The sequence below is a fragment of the Camelus bactrianus genome, chromosome 3 (genome assembly GCF_048773025.1).
Source record: "Camelus bactrianus isolate YW-2024 breed Bactrian camel chromosome 3, ASM4877302v1, whole genome shotgun sequence".
Taxonomy (NCBI): Eukaryota; Metazoa; Chordata; class Mammalia; order Artiodactyla; family Camelidae; genus Camelus; species Camelus bactrianus.
In genome coordinates, this window is record NC_133541.1 from 57,373,398 (window position 1) to 57,392,399 (window position 19,002).

Below are 19,002 nucleotides of genomic sequence, written 5' to 3' on the forward strand. Positions count from 1 at the left end.
TCTCATGTTTCCTTATGATTAGAATCTTGATTATTTTCCTTCCATGGCTGTGTAGATTGGTATTCAGCCCTCAACGCAAGGGGACCCTCGTGCAGATCTAGAGCTCACTCACTCTTTGTGCAGTTCCTTCCTCTGGTAACTTTGTCCCATGAATTCTAACTCCCTTGGCTTTCCTAAACTCTGATCTCTATCTCCTTAACTCAGTGAAACCAACATGCTTTGTACATTGCATATTGTACCACGCTGTAACCTGTAAACTCCCTCCAGGCAATAAGCTCTCCCCTTTCTTGCCCTTCTCCGGGATAATGGAGTTGTGATTCCTGTTGTCCAATGTCTTAAAGTTATTGTTTCATATATTTTGTCACATTTTCTGATTGTTTAAATGAAAGGATTTATATGGTCCTGGTACCCTATCATGACCAGAAGCAAAAGCCTATAACTGTCTTCTGACAATTGAAACTACAGCATAAAAATGTAGTGAGTTGACAGATGCTAAATTCAGAGAATGACTGTAGTTTCCTTCTTCAGGTGTGCTTGGCTGGAACCTAGAGCTTGCTCCTGATCAGCCACTCAGAGCCATGCCCCCAGGTCACTACCATATTCTCTGCCCAAACTGCCCCAAGGGCCCCACCCCTCCCAGATTATGTGGCAGCCACCTCTTCTCAGTTACCTGCCATTATGACCACATCCTCCTTGCAGGCGCCCCCAAACCACTGCCAGGACTGCAGAACCAAATGGGTGGACACATTTGCCTCAGGATATCAATAAAGCTGACCGTGATGATGGGAGAGCAGGCTGATCACAACAGAGTGTGCATAACAACTAGACAGTGTGTGAATTGCTAGCACTATGAAACTAGCTCCTGACAAGAATGGCTCCCGTTTGTTTGACTTCCTTCAGACTCATTTCAAGCAGATGAAATCCATTTTAAGAATGTATGATTTTGTTCAACTAAAAAAAAATAATTTTTTTAAAAAGAATGTATAATTATGTAATAAACTTGTGCAAGACGGGGGTTCTAAAATCTGGCATCACAATATGTAGCTTTGACAAGCACACCCCAAGAGACAGTGACAAAGAGAGTGAAGGCACAGGCTTGCTTCCTGTGGCCAATGGGGACGACTTCCCCTGGTAAATAATGCAGTGATTCGTATTTGTGTCACCTTTACACTCTCTGTAGGCTCTACCAAAAATCCACCTCTGCTTTCTTCCTACATTGGAAGAAATTGGAAAAATTGGACCATTCCTTTCAATAACATATTTTGGTACCAAAAAAAAGTACCAACTTACTCAGGAAAAAATGTTAAACAAATTAGTAGCAGAGGTTAACAACTTTTACATAGTAGTTGGTTATTGGCAGAAGAAAATTTGATAAATATATCCTGATTTCCAGTCTAAGCTTTTTTAATATAAACTAAATAAAATTTATTTCATAGAGCTTCATGACAATAAAACACTTTAGAGGTAAATTTTAGGGACTAGAGTTTTCTTTTTAGTATTTTAAGTATATAAAATTATAAACTATTTTTGAATGTTTTGACTTTTGTTAAATACAGATGATTTTTGTCAAGTACATTTTCTTTGCATTTCTTTTTGGATTCTTCCAAGCTTTATTTCATTAAAAATGAATGTTTAATCTACTAAATTCACTCCCACAATGATAATCCGCTTTCTAAGAACTATAAGATGGGCAAGAAGCCTGTGAGCCTAATAATAGTTCATTCTTAGAAACAGGAAGAAAAACTTTGCCAAGGTGAAACAAGCCCAAACACGAAAGGTTCCAGGTCAGTTTGAAACAGAAAACACAAATTTTGATTGGATCCAAACTTGGCAGTGTAAGTATTGTATAGAGATACACACAAACACACATACACACACACATATGCATATACATACACACATAGTCTAACAAAGGGAGACAGGAAGGCCAGTTTAAACTACCAGAACATTTAGGAGAGGATTTCAAACTGAAGTCTGCTGTAGTGAGCACATACCTGGAGCCCCCGAGTCTCATGTTCTGTCACTAACACACCTAGAGTAAGTTAATGGACAAGTGCTTCTGGAGACACCAGCTAGATGTGAATGAATGACATACAGCACTATGCCAAGTACACAACATTTCTCCTCAGAGAGAAAGTGCAGAAGTAAGAAATGAGAGTTTAAAAGATAGAGGTTAAACATAAAAAAATTAATTTCAAAATTCTCATTTTCTTAATTTACATGATGTGGTTAACTGGAGCAACATCCCCTCACCCACGGATCAAAAGTCTAGGAGAGGCAGAAAGATATTTGCGAAGATTTTTTGAGTCAACATACATTAAAATACTTTACTTTTAAAGCACACTTTTAAAAGACATTGTTGTTCTATAGCTGGAAACTAGTTTTTCATTGCCATTGGATCTCAGGGAATACCGATGTTGAGTTCATTAGCATTTCACTGTGTTTCTTAAAGGGCCTCACAGATTCAAAAATATAGACCATGACCTTTTAAAAAACTTTTTTTTTAATGTGAAATGTAATACACATAAAGTATAGCATAAAATAACAAACTATTATAAAACAAATATCATAGAACCATCACACATGTCAAGAAATAAAACAATGTTAGCAACCCACAAGTTTTTCCCCAAGTTTGTGACATACTGAATTGTTCATTAAAATAATCCCATAATGTTTTTAGAGGATAAAAACATCATAAATCATATATTCAGAAATTCATATGCCAGATAAGAGGCATATTCCAGACATATTTGAACAGTTCTGGTAAATTCAAACCAACAATAAGTCAAGATTTGTATTTGGTTTGAGTGAAACATGGCAAATTAGGAGTTAGAGATAATGAATACAGTCAGCATCCAACAGAAAACTCAGCTCCACCCTTTTGGTACCTTGCATCATGATGAAATTATGCTGTTAGGATCTGAGACCTGCCTACGGCTTTTCTTTGTGACCCAAAAAGCCAGTTTCCTGTCAGAGAAAATAGGCAAATTATCATAAGGTCTAGAAGCAAAATTTGTGTAGGAGTAGATTAATATTGGCCTGATCTTGCCTTCACTTTCTGGAATAAAGGAAAAACTTGTCTTTATCACAGACAGTTGATTTGGTGGTTTTGCTTCTGTCTTTCTCAGACCCAATGCTTCCTCTTCATTGGAACTTGTTTCTGGCAGCACATATGTAGTGGGTCATGCCCAGCTAGAAATTCTTTGCAGATAGATTCCAAGATAGCTTCTTTTCAGAAGGGGCCATGTGCTTACTAAAATACCTTTTCCTCACCATCCTTTCACCAAATCTTCTTCAGTATGTTTTTGAGATGAGCATTGATTTTTGAACTTTTATGTACTGATTTTATAAAACTTTTGATAAGGAAAACACCATAGCTGGGTGCAACAGTCTAAATCTCTTTCTATATATGTAGCTTTATCAAGTAAAACAGAAAGAAAGAAAGGAAAAGGGAAGAAAGGGAAAAAGAAAAGAAAAGGAAGGAAGAAAGACAGAAAGAAAGAAAAAAGAAAAGAAAGAAAGAAAAGAAAAGAAAAGAAAAGAAAAAGAAAGAAAGAAAGAAAAGGAAGGAAGGAAGGAAGAAAAAGAAAGAAAGAAAAGAAAGAAAGAAAGAGAGAGAAAGAAAGAAAGAGAGAGAAAGAAAGGAGAGAGAATTGAGTCCTACTTGTGTGTGCTTTCCAGCAAATTCTAGGCTGCTCATGTCTTGGGACTATTTCTTGTCGCAGCAGAAAGCACATTAGAAGCTTCTTGACTAGGACAAAACTGATTTGCACACCAGATTCTTGTATGCTTACTGGTTCACTGATCAAATGCTGTGGTCTTCCCTGCTAAGGTGTTTTCCCTATCACTTTGCCTGGCCTCTGGCATCCCTCATGATTGCCTGGTGCTGTCCTCCTGGTCTCTCCCCACTGTCCCGGGCTTTGACTTGTGCAGCATCTGCCTCCAGCATGGGCCCTGCAGCTAGTCTGGTGACGGCACAGGCTTGCTCTTAACTTCTGGCACTTATGTGTTCCATTTGTAACCAAACTCCTGGCTCATACTATCTCCCCTTTGCCTGCGTTGGAGTCCGTGACCAACTTCTGAACTGATCTCCTCTCCCACACACTCAGCCTTGCCTCACTTTTCTCAGGCCTACCCCTGCCTCGTCATATGACATGTTCTGCTCTGAGCACCAGGCAGGCCTCATCACTGGTCATTGTTTAAGTCACTGTCTGTGTTGTTATAATCATGAGATCATTTGTTTCTCCAACTCTAAGGGCTGATTTAAGACAGGTGCCTTTTTCTGCACCCACAACATCCAGATTTGTGCCTAGAACTTAACATGCCTATACGTACATTTATTGATGAAAGCTTTTAACCTGGACCAGGATGACTCAAGTGACATGGAGTCTAATTCTGGATCTATCACTAATACTATAAACTTAGGCAAGTGATTTGCTATCCTTGGTTCTCAGTATCTTCACTTGCAAGGCAAGGCTGATCATTGGGATGATCTCAAAGATTACTTTCAGCTTCAAAATTCTTCAACTCTGCTTGATACTCCGAAAGTTAATTATGAAATGTTCCATAATGACAGAGCCCAGTTTTCACCCTAAAATGGAGATCTGCATTGTTCTCACCATTATTCAAAACTGATTTTCCTAGAAAAGCCATTTTTAAGGCAAAGGATCCATATGTACCTTTCTCACACCCATCACAATGCTTTAGCAGATGGGTTCTTCGATCTTAGGACTAATGTAGGAGATGAATCGCCACCTAGTGGACATGTTCCTCACCGGTGCCCTTCCCACCGGAACAAGAGGGAGCTTTGTTCTCTCTGGCTGATGGATCCTACCCGTAGTTTCTCCTTCCTCCACCTGACAACATCTCAACCTTGGAACTGCTTTTGCTTTCTAAAACAATAACAGAAATACTCATTTTGGTAAGAAAAAGTGTATTTATTTTGACCCCATTTGATTGAATTTCTACCTATTTGTGTTTCTTATTTAGAGTGTGGTAGGCATTTTAGGGGAAAAAGATAAGGTCCAGCAAACTCAGACTGGATCTTTTTTAGTCTCTTATCAGTTCGGTTTGAAAACAGTCCTTGAGCGTTCAGAGACGCCGTGGCCAGACACACAGAAAAGGGGTAGTAGAGTTCACACGTCTCCCAAGCAGACGGTCTGTACAGAGCCCAGTCTTTCGCCCAGAACCTGACCAAAGGCTCAGAGTTTTGCGATTTGTGTGTGTGTGTTTAAAGGTAAACTGTTTTGAGGCTAATTTAGGGATTTGAGTTAGTAGTTATTTCAGTGTGAAGTGGAATCTTCGCCTGGTTAATGTTTTCACTGAGTTGAAGGAAATCTAAGTGACCTCTACTTAGAATGAACAAAAGGATATGATTACACTTGGTTTTCTTTCTCCGGGAAAAAATATCTGTGAGTTCTGGCAGTGGAGGTTCAAAGAAGCTTAGGAGAAGGTGATGTTGGTTAATTAATGAAATATCAAGAGGATTGCTACCAATATTCAACACAGCTTCTGATGCCTCTAAGGAATTTTATTATTTTAGCAGCAGAAACGTATTCCTTTAACCAGCGCTAATGATTCCTTCCAGCGACCCCAGATTGCCCAGCTATTCATACTATAATTGCAACACTAGGCTCTGTATTTCTACAGCCTTCTCTACACTTTTTCCCCCTTTTCATTAGTTTTCCACTGCCACTAAGTGCCTCCAGCCAGCTCATGACACTCTGATCATTTAATTTCTGTTTCGTACAACCAACAACCCAGTGCAACATTTCTTCACTTCTCTACAGACTTTTAATTTCTCTCTCTGACATCTCTTACTGTGTCTCAAAAAAAGCTTTGGAAGTTCTCTGAGCCTAAAAATTACTTTTCTATTGATCCTAATATCTATTCAAACTAAAGCTCTCTCCCATCTTCCCTCCTGACTCCCTTCCTTCCTTTCAAGATAATTGTTCGAAACTGTTCTAACCTAAACAGCAAGGTCCTACTTTATAGCACAGGGAACTATATTCAATACCTTGTAATAGCCTAGAATGAAAAGTATATGAAAAGGAATTATATATATAAAGTTATATATATATAACTGAATCACCATGCTCTGCACCAGAAATTAACACATTGTAAACCGACTGTACTTCACTAAAGATAAATAAATAAAAACAAGACAAAACAAAACAGTTCTGACCAAGGTATTAATGCAGTCTCCCCGAGTTCTACAGACCTATTCCCTGGTGGCAATCCTGTAGAGCCTCAGTCCTAACTAAATCACTCAAAAGGATTTTGTCAAGATTTCTAAGCCATATTCTTGAACCTCGCTCTTGAACAGACTTTTCAGGCTTTCTCTTTTTACCTGTACCTTCTAGGAGCAGGTATGTAGGTCAATCTAAACAGCCAAATAAAAAGGACTCAGTAGGGTGTGGGGAGAGGAATGAGAAATTACAAGCCTAGAGCTAGCCTTGGTCAAGATTTCACCCCCCGCCTCCAAAGGAAAATATACTGTTATCATACAAAAGCTGCTCTGTTCCTCTGGTACATTCATAGCCTTAGCAAAATCACTACAGAGATCAGGGACAAAGATTAATTTCAAAATGAATGTACTAATCAACAGGCATGCAATAAATATCTGTCTATATGCACTAGGCTACCTTAGGTGTTGAGTAGAAAATAGAAATAAATATAAGGCACAGTTCTTGGATTCTCGGAGCTTACAACATTATATGAATGGCAAAACTAACGTTTAAATAAAGCCATGTCATAAATCAATCTACTTTTTTCTATAGAAATAATGGCAGAATTAAGGCTTGTGTTGTTGACCGAGGACTTGATGCTAAACCGTTTATGGAATTAATCATGAGCACCACATTAAGTATAAATAGTACATCTGTAAAAATGTTTCTAACAGGTGTATCAAAATCTCAAACAGTGATATGTGGTATACTCTGTTAAATCGTGCACTGACAAAAAAAAAAAAAAAAATGTGTTCACATCTTAACCCCCAGAACCTGGGAATGTGACCTTATTTGGAAAAAAGAGTCTTTGCACATGTAATTAACTTAAGGATCTTAAAGTGAGATTATCCTGGATTACCCTGGTGGGCCTTAAATCCTATGACAAGTATCCTTATGAGACAGAAGAGAAGATACACACACAGAAAAAAAGGCTGTGTGAACACAGAAGCAGGTATTTAAAATTTGCAGCCACAAACCAAGGAACCCCTGGTACCACAAGAAGCTGGAAGAGGCAAGGAAGGTCCAACCCTAGAGTCTTCAGAGGGAGAGCAGCCCTGCTAGCAACTCAATTTCAGACTTGTAGTCCGTAACTGTGAGAAAATAAATTTCTATTGTTTTAAACCATTAAGTTTGTAGTAATTTGTTGTGACAGCCACAAGATATTAATACATGTGGTAACCAATTAACATAAAACCTTTTGATGGTCTCGTTTTACTTACCATAATTTCTGCCTTACCTCTACTGTAATGAATCAGAAATTAAAGGTATAGCCACACAGGATTAATGAAATTCAGTAGAGTTTCTATGGGGAGTGTGATAGCAAGTTCAAAGAGATGTCTGGGGATAATAAAAAGATTTACAGGAATTTATCCAGGTGTGTCTGCTTTGCTCTTACTTTTTTTCCCCCCCTTTTTTCCAAGTTCTGGGTAACACCTAAAGGAATTAGGGGATAAGCTTTGGTTCATCTGTTACTCTCAGACTGAAGTGTGTCTGGCTTCTTGAGGCAAACCTAATTTAAAAATTGTACTGTTTCTCCTATATGTAACACAAATGAGAAAACAAGTTCACAAATCTTTAAAATATTCAAACCAATCCTTTGATCTACCACAATGTTACTTCATCATTTTGGAATCCCTAAAGCTATGCTTGGATTTGATGATCAAATTGTTGTTGAAATTTGATTCTGAATGTGTGTAATTGAAAGCATTTGTGTCCTAGACATAAGACTCACACTTTATCAGATATTGTTTGTAATCATAATCATTAGTCATCTTAAGGGAAATCTAAGTTGTACCTCTGAAGCAATGAGATTGATTCCTAAACAATGCTAGGTATATAGTAGGCACTCAATAAATATTTGTCCAATGAATGAATTTATTTGTCTAAAAAAGATTTTGACTTCAAGTAGCCCTCTGATTAGGATTTGCATAGTTAAACCCATTAAAGCTGAGGATACTGATAGAAAGTCGGAGACAGCGATACAATAAAACCTGTCTTATTTCCTTATGTAGATGAGACAGACGCCAAACAAATCCCTGAAGAGGCTGGAAGAGTGACGCTGCCTGGAGTCAGATAGGAAAGGGTTGGGACTGGGGTACGCTAGAGGGCACACACTCCAACTTAAGGGAGCAGCTACTACTCAGCTGTAGGCAATTGTCACCATGCAGAAATTTGAACCTAATTGGCCATTCGTCTTGTATTTTCAAGAGAAGCCAAAAATATAGATGAGAGCACTTGCCATTTTAAAAGTTGGCAATGAATTCACTTTTTTATAAAATGCTCTGTGATGGCCAAACAAAACACATCTGCTGGCCAGACAGGGCTCACATCCTCCAGTCTGGGCCTCTGCTTCCCAGCATCTTTCCCTCTCTATGCTTCTCTCAGGTTTCTCTCTGTTTCCTCTTTCTTCCTCTCTCTCTCCTCAGCCTCTTGAACCACTAATTGTCTAGAAACTAGAGTCTGGGGAAAAGGTTGTTCAGGGCAAAAAGACTGGAGAACTGGATAATTTCTGAATGAAGGAAGAAGGCTTGCCTTGCCTCGTACAAGTCAGAAAACAGACCAGGAAGCAAGTAAATGGGCTTTGGATGTCATTAAATGCTAAGGTTTTGTCCTTAATCTAATGAATATCTAAATCATTGGAACATTACTTAACTTCTTTAGTTCTCAGTTTCTCCATCTATAAAATGGGGATAATTGCACTCATATCAACCCACCATTATTGTGAAACCAAATGAGAGAATAGTTTTAAATGAACCTCATGAATTTAAAGGGCCTTACAGTTATTAATCATACAATGATTACTAATAGTGAGAGGCTTCTTTTTGTGCTGCATGTTTGTTATCATATGAAACTTATAATCACAGAGCACCAGACATGTGCATAGCCAGAAGTCAAATAGTCATAAATTAAGGATGCTATAGTGAATTCTATAGGACAGTATATGATTCAGTGCTAAATTATGTGATAGAGACTAAAAGTGCCATAAAATTTCAAAGAAGAAGAAGACTGATGACAACTAGAGTAATAAGAGAAAGAATCTCGGAGGGAATGAGACTTATACTAGACTTTGAAGGCTGCAAAGGATACTCATATTATTGGGTTGTTTCAGATGTCAAAACACATTTCACTTTAGAATTACATTTATGAATATATCCTATGTGAAACACCAAACAGATTTAGTTGTTGGTTTCCCAAACTTCATTTGTTCATCCATCCATCCATTCATTCATTCAGCTGATACTTATTAACATCTCTATGTGCCAGATACTTTGATAGGCACTAGGAACACGCTATGCCTTCAGGGGTCTTAGCATCAAGAAGTTAAATTTGGAAAATGCTAGGTTAATCAAAAGAAAACCTTCTCGGGTGGGGTTATTGTATGTATGTGTATGTGTATATATGTGTGTTTAACTGAAGGGTTTTCAGATCTTTTGACATCCTTGAGTCTGAAAATATATAGAAAATTGTGTATTGAGAGTTATTTTACAGATTAGCAATTGGACACAATGTTTAGACCCCTGAAAAATTATCTAGAGGCTGAAGAAAAAATATTGTGTATATCATTTGTATATCATTTGACTGTTTAAACAGAAATTTATCTTCTGTTTCCTGCATGTATAATAATAGCCAGTTTGTAGATTACAGAGATATTTGAAAGTATCCAAGAACTCATCTAGTCTTACTGGTTAATAGGGCTTTTACAGATGTATGACCACTGTGGTCAACAAAAAATATAACATCATTAAAAATTGTTCAGTCATATTGTTACCACATACTTTATCAATTTTTAGAATGTCTACCATGCAGTTGTGCTCAATTTTAAAATTTTATTTTAGAAAAGTATTCTCCAACACACATTACTAACAATCTTACAGACACATGATAATACTTGTGTAGTTCAACTATTTTGCTCTATTGTTTTCTTACTAAACTAAAACCTCAATTTAGGAGCTTCGAAAGTTATTTGAAAAACTAGTGGTCTCAGACAAGGCTGACTACAGCGGCAGGTTTTTATCTTACCAATAACTTCAATTTTGGAACATGGGATTTGTGCGATTTTCAATGAAATTACTATTTCATTCTCCTCTATATCTATAGTTTATTCATTATTCCATGCTGTTACAAATAAACAAGTTCCTAGTAATGTGCGAAGAGTGCTGAAGTTCAAGGTAGCTTTATTTCAATATTGACCATGCACTTTTAAATAAACTTTCTATGTGTTTCCTCTAATTTCAACTTCATGATTTAGTTTTTAATTTTAAAAATATGAAGGAGCTATCCATTTTTGAGGGAATTAAATGAAGGAGCATTTAAATTATAATGTTTTTCAAAGTAGAAAAGTAAGATAGGTTTAAGAAAAACAAACCCTCAGGAAAAATACAGAAAATAAGCATAAAACATAAGCAGCATGAACCAGTGATTTTCAAGCAGAACTGTTTCCTGACAAAAAATTTCCAAGTTTTCCAAAAGGCTTCTAGGTTTCTTGAAGATAAATTATGTATTACAACATTTAAGGTGAAATTCAGCTGCTTTTTATTCACTAATCTTTATTCATTAACACACATATTAATTGAATTTAGGTTACTAAATGCGTTACATTTTTTAATTTAAATTTTTAATAATTTATATTTAAATAATAGCAAGCTTTACTATTTCTTCAGTAATTTCAGCTACTTTCCAACCATTTAAGTGCCTTTAAGAAACTGTCATGTTTGAAAGCAGAATGCAAGCATACGGTCATTTTTGTCTCTGCTTTTTCCTGTAACGGCAAGCTCTTTGCTCTATCTCCATATCAATGACATATGTTTCTAGCAATTCAACCAGCAGGTTTTTATTCCCACTTAACCAATGCTAGTAGTAACAATGGCAATGGCCAATACATAAATAAATACATAAAACAAACAAATCTACAAATCAAACCAAACCTAAACAAAAACAATAACGAAGTTTTCACCTGTTGAGCCTGAAGATGGAGTGTCAGATTATCAGTCAAAGACATACTTATTAAGAGGAAAATAAACACTATTTATCACATGGCAGATTCATGTAGACTAAAAGTAATATTCTATCTGACATTTCTGAGGGTACAGAGAAGCGGTTGCACTAAACAAGTAAACTTCTAGAGGGAAATGTAAAATGTGCACACCTGTGCTACCTGCGACTGAAATGTCTGTCCCAGCTTTGGCTTCAGCAGACCGCACCTAAACAACCAATAGCAGGGGACTGGATTACTGAGTCATCGTACATCCAGACACAAGCTAAAGCATTTTTTTAAAAATGTTCATTGAAAAATATTTCATGAAATGTAAGTCCTTTTCAAATGATTTTTCCTTTATTATTATTATATTAATGACATTAGTATTTAAATAGTTTTACTCAGTGAACACAGAATAAAACATACTATAGGACCACTTAGAGTCTTTAAGACACAAAAACATTATGGATTTTCAAAAGGAAGGTTAGTATTTAATGTTTATGGGATCAAGGAATCCTTTTTCCAAGACATAGTTAATGGAATTAGTGTCCTAAGAAACTAGTCTGGATTCTCTGCATTCTACTACATAACCTCCCCTTTTAATTTCATAGCCCTCAGTTATTTCAACATTTTTAAAATTATATTTTTAAGCTAAAAATGAACAGAAAACATTATATGCGTATAGTATTTTTGTTATTTTATGCACTTATAAATATATGAAATATATTAAAAATGTATATATATATATATATATCGAAATATGTAAATAAAAATATCTAAGAAGCTATGCATCAAAAATTTGCAGTGGTTATCTCTGAAGAGTGGCATGGCTAGTAATATTTCTTTTATTATATGAATATTTTCCTGTAAAGTGTATGTATTGAGACAAGAATTTATTTTTTGTGCTTTTTAAATAGCCTATATTAGAAAGATAAGAAGTATGGGCTTAAACTTGGGATTTAGAGCAGAGCATCTAGGAGACCCATACGAACAAGGTAGAGGGCATTGGGAAAGCAGGCATCTTCATATGAGGATGTCAGAGGGGGAAGCTGTATTTCTTGCAGAAAATGTGTACCTGGTTCACATTGGAACAGTGGTTCAGTTGTATCCGCTGATGAGCTGGACCAGGCTTGTTCCGCCAGCATGGGGACAATTGTGTGCGCCTCTTCCCAGGAACTCTTTCAGTAACACCACATTAATTGGCCATGGTGAGAATATTTAAGCCATGAAAACTGGGAATCCCTATAAATCAGGGATCCTGCACCTCCTATCCAGAGAGCCCGTTGTTAAACACTTACCATCACAGTACTAGTTATATCCAAGTGGGTTATGAACCTAAAGTTTGCTTTTCTTACTGTTATCTACCACACATGTATCTCTAATGGTAAACCACCTCTGCTTACACTACTTAAAATCTTTAGGGGAAATGATTAGGTTAATTTGGTCAATTTCAAGTTGATAAAGCAGTCTTAGGAAAAAAACTTGGAGGAGTCATAGCTACTAAATGTAGAGATATTTTTTTCTTGTATCTTGATTCCATCCAGCCATTCAGCTAGCCAGCCAGCCAGCCAGTATTATAACCCTCAGAAGTAAAAGAGGAGCACAGGAAACTATATTCATTACCTTGTAATAGCCTATAATGAAAAAGAGTATGAAAAGGAATATATATATGTATATGTACATATATAACATATACGTGTGTGTGTGTGTGTGTATAACTGAATCACTATGCTGTACACCAAAAATTAACACAACACTGTAAATTGACTACACTTCAATTAAAAAAAAGAAAGAAGAGGGAGGAGGCACTCAACACACAGTCTAATCACTTTGGATTATTTCAACCTGAGGTACCTAAGTAAGCTAATAGTGTATTTTCTTCCACTTGGCTTTAGTTCATGCTCTGTGAATTGACTCTTATTTTAGATACAAGTTATTTCTGTGGCCATAGATACCCATTTTGTTTCTATATTAAGTATTAATATTGGTGTTTAAACTAACAACAATCTGAAAAAAAATTAAGAAAATTATTCTATTTACAATAGCATCAAAAATAATAAAATACTTAAGAATTAATTTAACCAAGGAGGTGAAGGACTTGTACAATGATATCTACAAAACATTGCTGAAGTAAAGAAAACATAGATAAATGGAAAGACATCCCATGTTCATAGATTGGAAAACATAATATTGTTAAGGTGTCAGTCTACCCAAAGAAATCTACAGCTTTAATGCAATCCCTATCAAAATTCCAATACCTTTTTTTGGCAGAAATAGAAAAATCCATTCTAAAATTCGTATGAAATCTCAAGGGGTTCCATATAGCCAGAAAATCTTGAAGAAGGACAAAGCTTGAGGAATCATATTTCCTGATCTCAAAACTTATTACAAAGCTACAGTAATTGAAACAGTATGTTGCTGGCATAAAGATAGACATTTTTACTTATGTGAGGTACATAGAATTGTCAAATTTATAGAGACAGAAATGGTGGTTGCCAGGGCCTGGGAGCAGGGGGCTAGGGAACACAAAAATAAGGAGTTACTGTTTAATGGGTATAGAATTTCCGTTTTGTAGAATAAAAAAGAGCTCTAGGGATGGATGGTGGTGATGGTTGCACAATAATGTGAATGTACTTAATACCACTGAACTGTACACTTAAAGTGCTTATTTAAAAAGTAAATTTTATGGTATGTGTATTTTATTACAATACAAAAGTAGGGAAAAAATAATTGACTTTTCAATAATTATGTTGAAACATTGACTTCGTAGTTTTGAAAGACTTCAGCCTACATCCCTGAGCTTTCTCTTTCTCACTCTTCACCCTTTACTGTTGCTTTTATTTTGCCTCACTTCAGGACCTTTGGATCCAAAAAATTAATGTTCAAAACTCTTGAAATGTGGGCACATTTATTTACAGGCCTTTTACACATAGTGAGGGTATTTCACTTGCCCAGGTCCATGCCCAGTCTGAACCTGCACTGCAGGGATTTATCAGAAATGATCACCTTGTAGTCAGGGCCTTCTCTTTGCCTCAGGACACCCGCCACCTGTGACAGGCTCACCTAAGAGATTGCTCAACCTTCTGGGAACCACTTCAGTTCCCCTGAGGGGCTGCCATTTTCCACCCCCACGACCTCAGATGTGTGTGTGTGTCAGTTGTTTGACCCAAAGGCTAGAATAATTTTCTCATCTGAATTGACTTTCATTTGAAACAATATAAATATGGAAGGATACCATGAGAGGAATGGATACTAAAATGTGCACTAATTAGAACCCTCAGTTCCAGAAGTCCATGAACTCATCTCTCTGTGACTTCCCAGAAGAGGATAGCCAGTGGCCCAGATCAGAGTGTCTCAGGTTTGACCTTCCTTTTGAGTTATTGGAGGGCTGCATTTAACTTGCACTAACTCTCCAAAGCCAGGAAATATACTCTGAACAGACAACCACCCTATTGACACCAGAAAACATAATGTGGCATCTGTTAATCAGCCACCAGAGTGCCTAGGGCAAGCACATTCTTTACAAACCCTGTTTAATAAGAACTGCTTGATAAACCGCATCAGAAGTAAGGTATAATAAAGTGAAAAGTCCTTAGAAATCTCGCTTGCAGTTCAGCTGATGTATAACTGGGTTTCTCAGCTACCCAAACTGAATTGACCACCATCTTCACTAATTAAGTTCTTACAATTGACTGGGTACACTGCTTTTTCATCTTGCAACTCTGGACCCATTAGAATGTTTATCACTCATATTTCAATAAAGCTGTTGGAGGAGGGGGAGGAAGAGGAGGAAAAGATGAGGAAGGAGGAGGGGGAGGAACCATCACAAAGTAAGGATTTATTCCTCAGCTTTAAAAAATGAAAATAGATTGTTAGACACTAGCCTGATAATTGGTCGTTTATAAGAAATGTTCCCATGTGCTGGGACTCGAGCAAAATCCTCTGTGTGCATTATTATCCTTCAACACCCACAAGAACTCTGTGAGGTAGATAGTACAATAATCCCTATTTTGCAGGTGAGTAGATTGAAGACTTCTTTTTTGGGGATAGGGTATCATTAAGCTTTCCCAAGTTTATTTGGCTAGTAAAATGGTGAGGTCATGTTTCAAACCCAGGCAATCTATTGCTATTTCAACTTTTATATGTCTATGAATAATTTTTCAGTGGTGACAAAATAGGTGCACTAATGATCTTACTTCATTTTGAGGACTGAGAAGAAAATCAAAATACCTCTGAAATAGAAATCAGACGTGTTCTTTCTCATCATTACTTTTTCACCAAATAATTTTTCAGGCTATCTAGATATCAAGCACTGTTCCAGAAATCTGGGATACAAGTACAAAACAACAAAAACCATGATCCTTGCTTTACAGCCTTATGTAACGTATGAATTGTAGCATTCTGGGATCAATGTAATAATGGAAGTGTGTACAATTGATGGTAGCTACCTCTTGTAACAGGCAGTAGGAGGATGAGGTGGGTTGAGCAGAGGGACTACTTCAGAAAAACTTCATGGAGTACTAAAGCTTAATCAAGGTCTTGAAAATTTGGTCAGATTTTCCAGATAAACCGAGATGAGAAATCAGGAAATAAGTTTACATGCTGTAGAAACAACATATATGATGACAAGCAGGATGTTATGAAAAAACAAATGTTTTCAAAGGTAGAAGCCACAAGGAAATTACCTTTTAAGTTAATTTGTTGTAAGAAAAATCATCTATACTAGAGTTGGAAATTTCTGGGACAGGAAAAATGTCCATTAGGCCATTATAATGTCCAGAATTAAACATGAAACCCATTGTGCTTTGTGACCAAGAGGTTAAAAAAAAGTAGATGAACTTGAGGAGGTTAGCTCCAGCAGACACTTTAGGTCACAATGTGTGACCTAGGATTGCTAAGTGCGTGGTATCTCTAAGTGGTATATCAGTAAAACAAAAATAAATCTGGGTCTGGACTAAACTTTTCCTGGTAAACTAAATTTTACATGGCAAAAAGATAACCTTAAAGATATTTTCATAAATAAACTGACGTCTATTAAACGTGCTTTACAAACTTTATACTTTTATGAAAACGTCATAAATTGCTTTTCTAAATCTCACTTTCTCTTTAATTAGGAAAATGGAGCATTTGAAATGCCAAAACTTACAATGGTCATTTTTCCCTACGGAATCTTTTTCTTATGAAATCACTCTTTCTTTTGTTGGACAACTTTAAGTCTAATTGTTAGTGCCATATAAACAGAGGTTTCTTAGTTATCTTTTAAAATAATTTCTGGTTTTATTTTTATAGATTATAGACTCAATTTGTAAACATTGCATTAACTTTAGAGAAACCTCCAAAGACAGTTGTTGTTTTTTTTTTAAGGCAAGAATTTCCTGAAGATTTTGAAGCTTCAGTTCGTGTTTATTATGACTACCTCGGGGACTGATAGGAGTCTGAGAACATGGGTAAGTTATTACAAAAAGTCCTATTGAGCTTACTTCAAGAACATTTCTATCTGTAAGGGCTAGTACCCAAGGCTGATGCTATCAAGTCGTGTTACTTTGAAGCATGGTAAAGGAAAAAAAAAAAAAGGTAAAAAAGAAGCATTTAATTCAGTAAAAGCAATGGAACAAAACACCAATTGATGTTTCTGTGTTCTTGCGTAAAACTGAATGAGGTAGAAGACAAATTATCAAAATCAAAATAATATGTCCCCAGAACAGAGTTTATCATCATGTCCGGGATGGTAAGGATTTACAGAGCACTCAGCTAAGTCTGAGGCCACTTAAATGTGATAAGTAGTTTTGCCACACGCTTCCCTCCTTTTTTTTTTTTTTAAGAGGGTGGGAGTAGAGCATTCCCTGTTCTGTTCAGCTTCAGTTTAGAACAGAAAAAGAAGGAAAAACTAGCGGCCCCCTATCTCAACAGTTCAGAACTTCCTAGGAAAGTTAAAGTGTACTTATTCTTCGGAAATTCAGTGCAACTTTTCCCTAGAGCAAGTTTTGCTTTGAACCGCATAGTATCTCAGGTCTGAGAATAAAAACAAAATATGGCACAATAAATCCACACTGCCAGTCTCTCATAAGACAGATATGAGTTTGCTTCCTGTAATCTCACTCTGCCTCTCTCTGCCCTCATCCCCTTTCTCTGTCTCTTCCAAAAACTGTATAGAGACGTATATGGTAGGTTGTACATGGAAGTAGCAGAGGGAATCAGTCATATCTTGGCTGCCTGAAGTCAGTTTTCTCTTCTGTAAAGCTAGAATAATAATACCTACTTTTCAAGATTATTATGAAGGTTTGTTTGGCTTATATTAAATACTCAACGATTGGTGGCCCTTATGACTATTATTTTTATTATTGTATTATTATTTTTATTACTATCATAATCATATTTGGAATGAAAGAAATTTAGAGCTCACCTAAGACTGTAGCATCTTTTGTATCTTTTAAACAGAAACTCCTCTGGAAACAAAGTATTTTGGTTTCCATGACAGGAAGATAGTGTAAGTATTAGATTTGTCACCAGGATAGAAGTTAGAAATCAATGCCAGCCTTGTGCATTTACTTTAACCAAGAACATCCTTTCTAAAACCCAATGGTAGTTGTCCCATTCAACGTAAAAACTATTGCTGGCTGCAAACTTTTTGAATGTTACTTTATCCAACATTTTAGGTTACAGTTGTTCCAAAATAATTATTTCAAGATGGCTAATGACACTGGCCCGTGCCGGCCACCAGCAGCCACGTGAACCCAGCACCACCCGGGACTTTCACCTCAGGTCACAAGTCCTCTCGCTTCCCTTCTTGCTCTCAGGGAGACCGGAGACCATCTCAGCCTTGCAAACAAAAAGCTCATTTTCCAGCAATATGAGAGCATTTGAAAGCACTCCTACTAATTATAACTTGTGGTATAGTAGATATGGTAGTATTTTGTTTACAGTAAGGCAGCACTAGTTAGGGTAGGAAAACTTCTGAATCAATAAAGAATGCTTGCTTTTAAAACCATTTCATCTCCAATGGAACACACTTGCACAAGAGGAAAAAAAATGTGACTTTTCAAGAAAGGGGAACATTTGTGAATTAAAGTGCAAATTTTAGGGTCTTTTTTAGAAAAGTATCTCTCAGGTCTGTGGAGGCAAAATTCAATTTTGCGATTGCTACTATTAGGCACGTGTGTTTTAGAGCAACTGGCAGATAATTGCTGGGTGTTGTTAGAATCCGTTTAAATATAAAATTTTTGACAATATTTTTCTTACTGCTGCAGAGTTGATGATATATCCTACTGATAAAAATGATATTTTATACTTGTTTTCTTTTTTTTTTTTTAACTAAAGTATAGTCAGTTTACAATATTATGTCAATTTCTGGTGTACAGTATAGTGTTTCAGTCATACATGTATATTCCTTTTCATATTCTTTTTCATTATAGATTACACAAGATACTGAATATAGTTGCCTGTGCTGTATAAACTTGTTGTTTATTGATTTTGTGAGGGTTTCCTTGTATTTCCAATATAAGAGATATGCTGCCAAAGCTCCATAGGTATTCTGTGTGATTTGTAGGTGTAGATTTTGCTATATTTGTGGGAGAGGGTGAGCTAGGCGTCCTACTACTCAGCCATCTTGACCCAGCCCTGTACTGGTTTTCTTATTACAAATTAATTATGTCAATCATCACTTAACTACATCTCCCAATTAAAGTGCAATTCTAAGTACCAAAAATCAGACTGGACATTTCAAATGAACGAATCCCCAAGTATCAAATCTTCTAAAGAAACTTCATTTGAATCCAGTATCTACTCTTTCTTTCATAAAAA

General features: G+C 36.4%; 1 protein-coding gene across 1 annotated transcript in view; it reads left to right on the forward strand.

Moving 5' to 3' along the window:
- The window catches only part of XRCC4 (X-ray repair cross complementing 4), a 291,123-nt gene extending 274,468 nt beyond the window's left edge, over positions 1-16,655 (forward strand). Inside the window, exon 8 of the mRNA XM_074360327.1 lies at positions 16,567-16,655. The gene's annotated coding sequence lies outside the window, so the exon portion shown is untranslated. The remainder of the gene's footprint in view (positions 1-16,566) is intronic.
- The last annotated feature ends 2,347 nt before the right edge of the window (positions 16,656-19,002 follow it).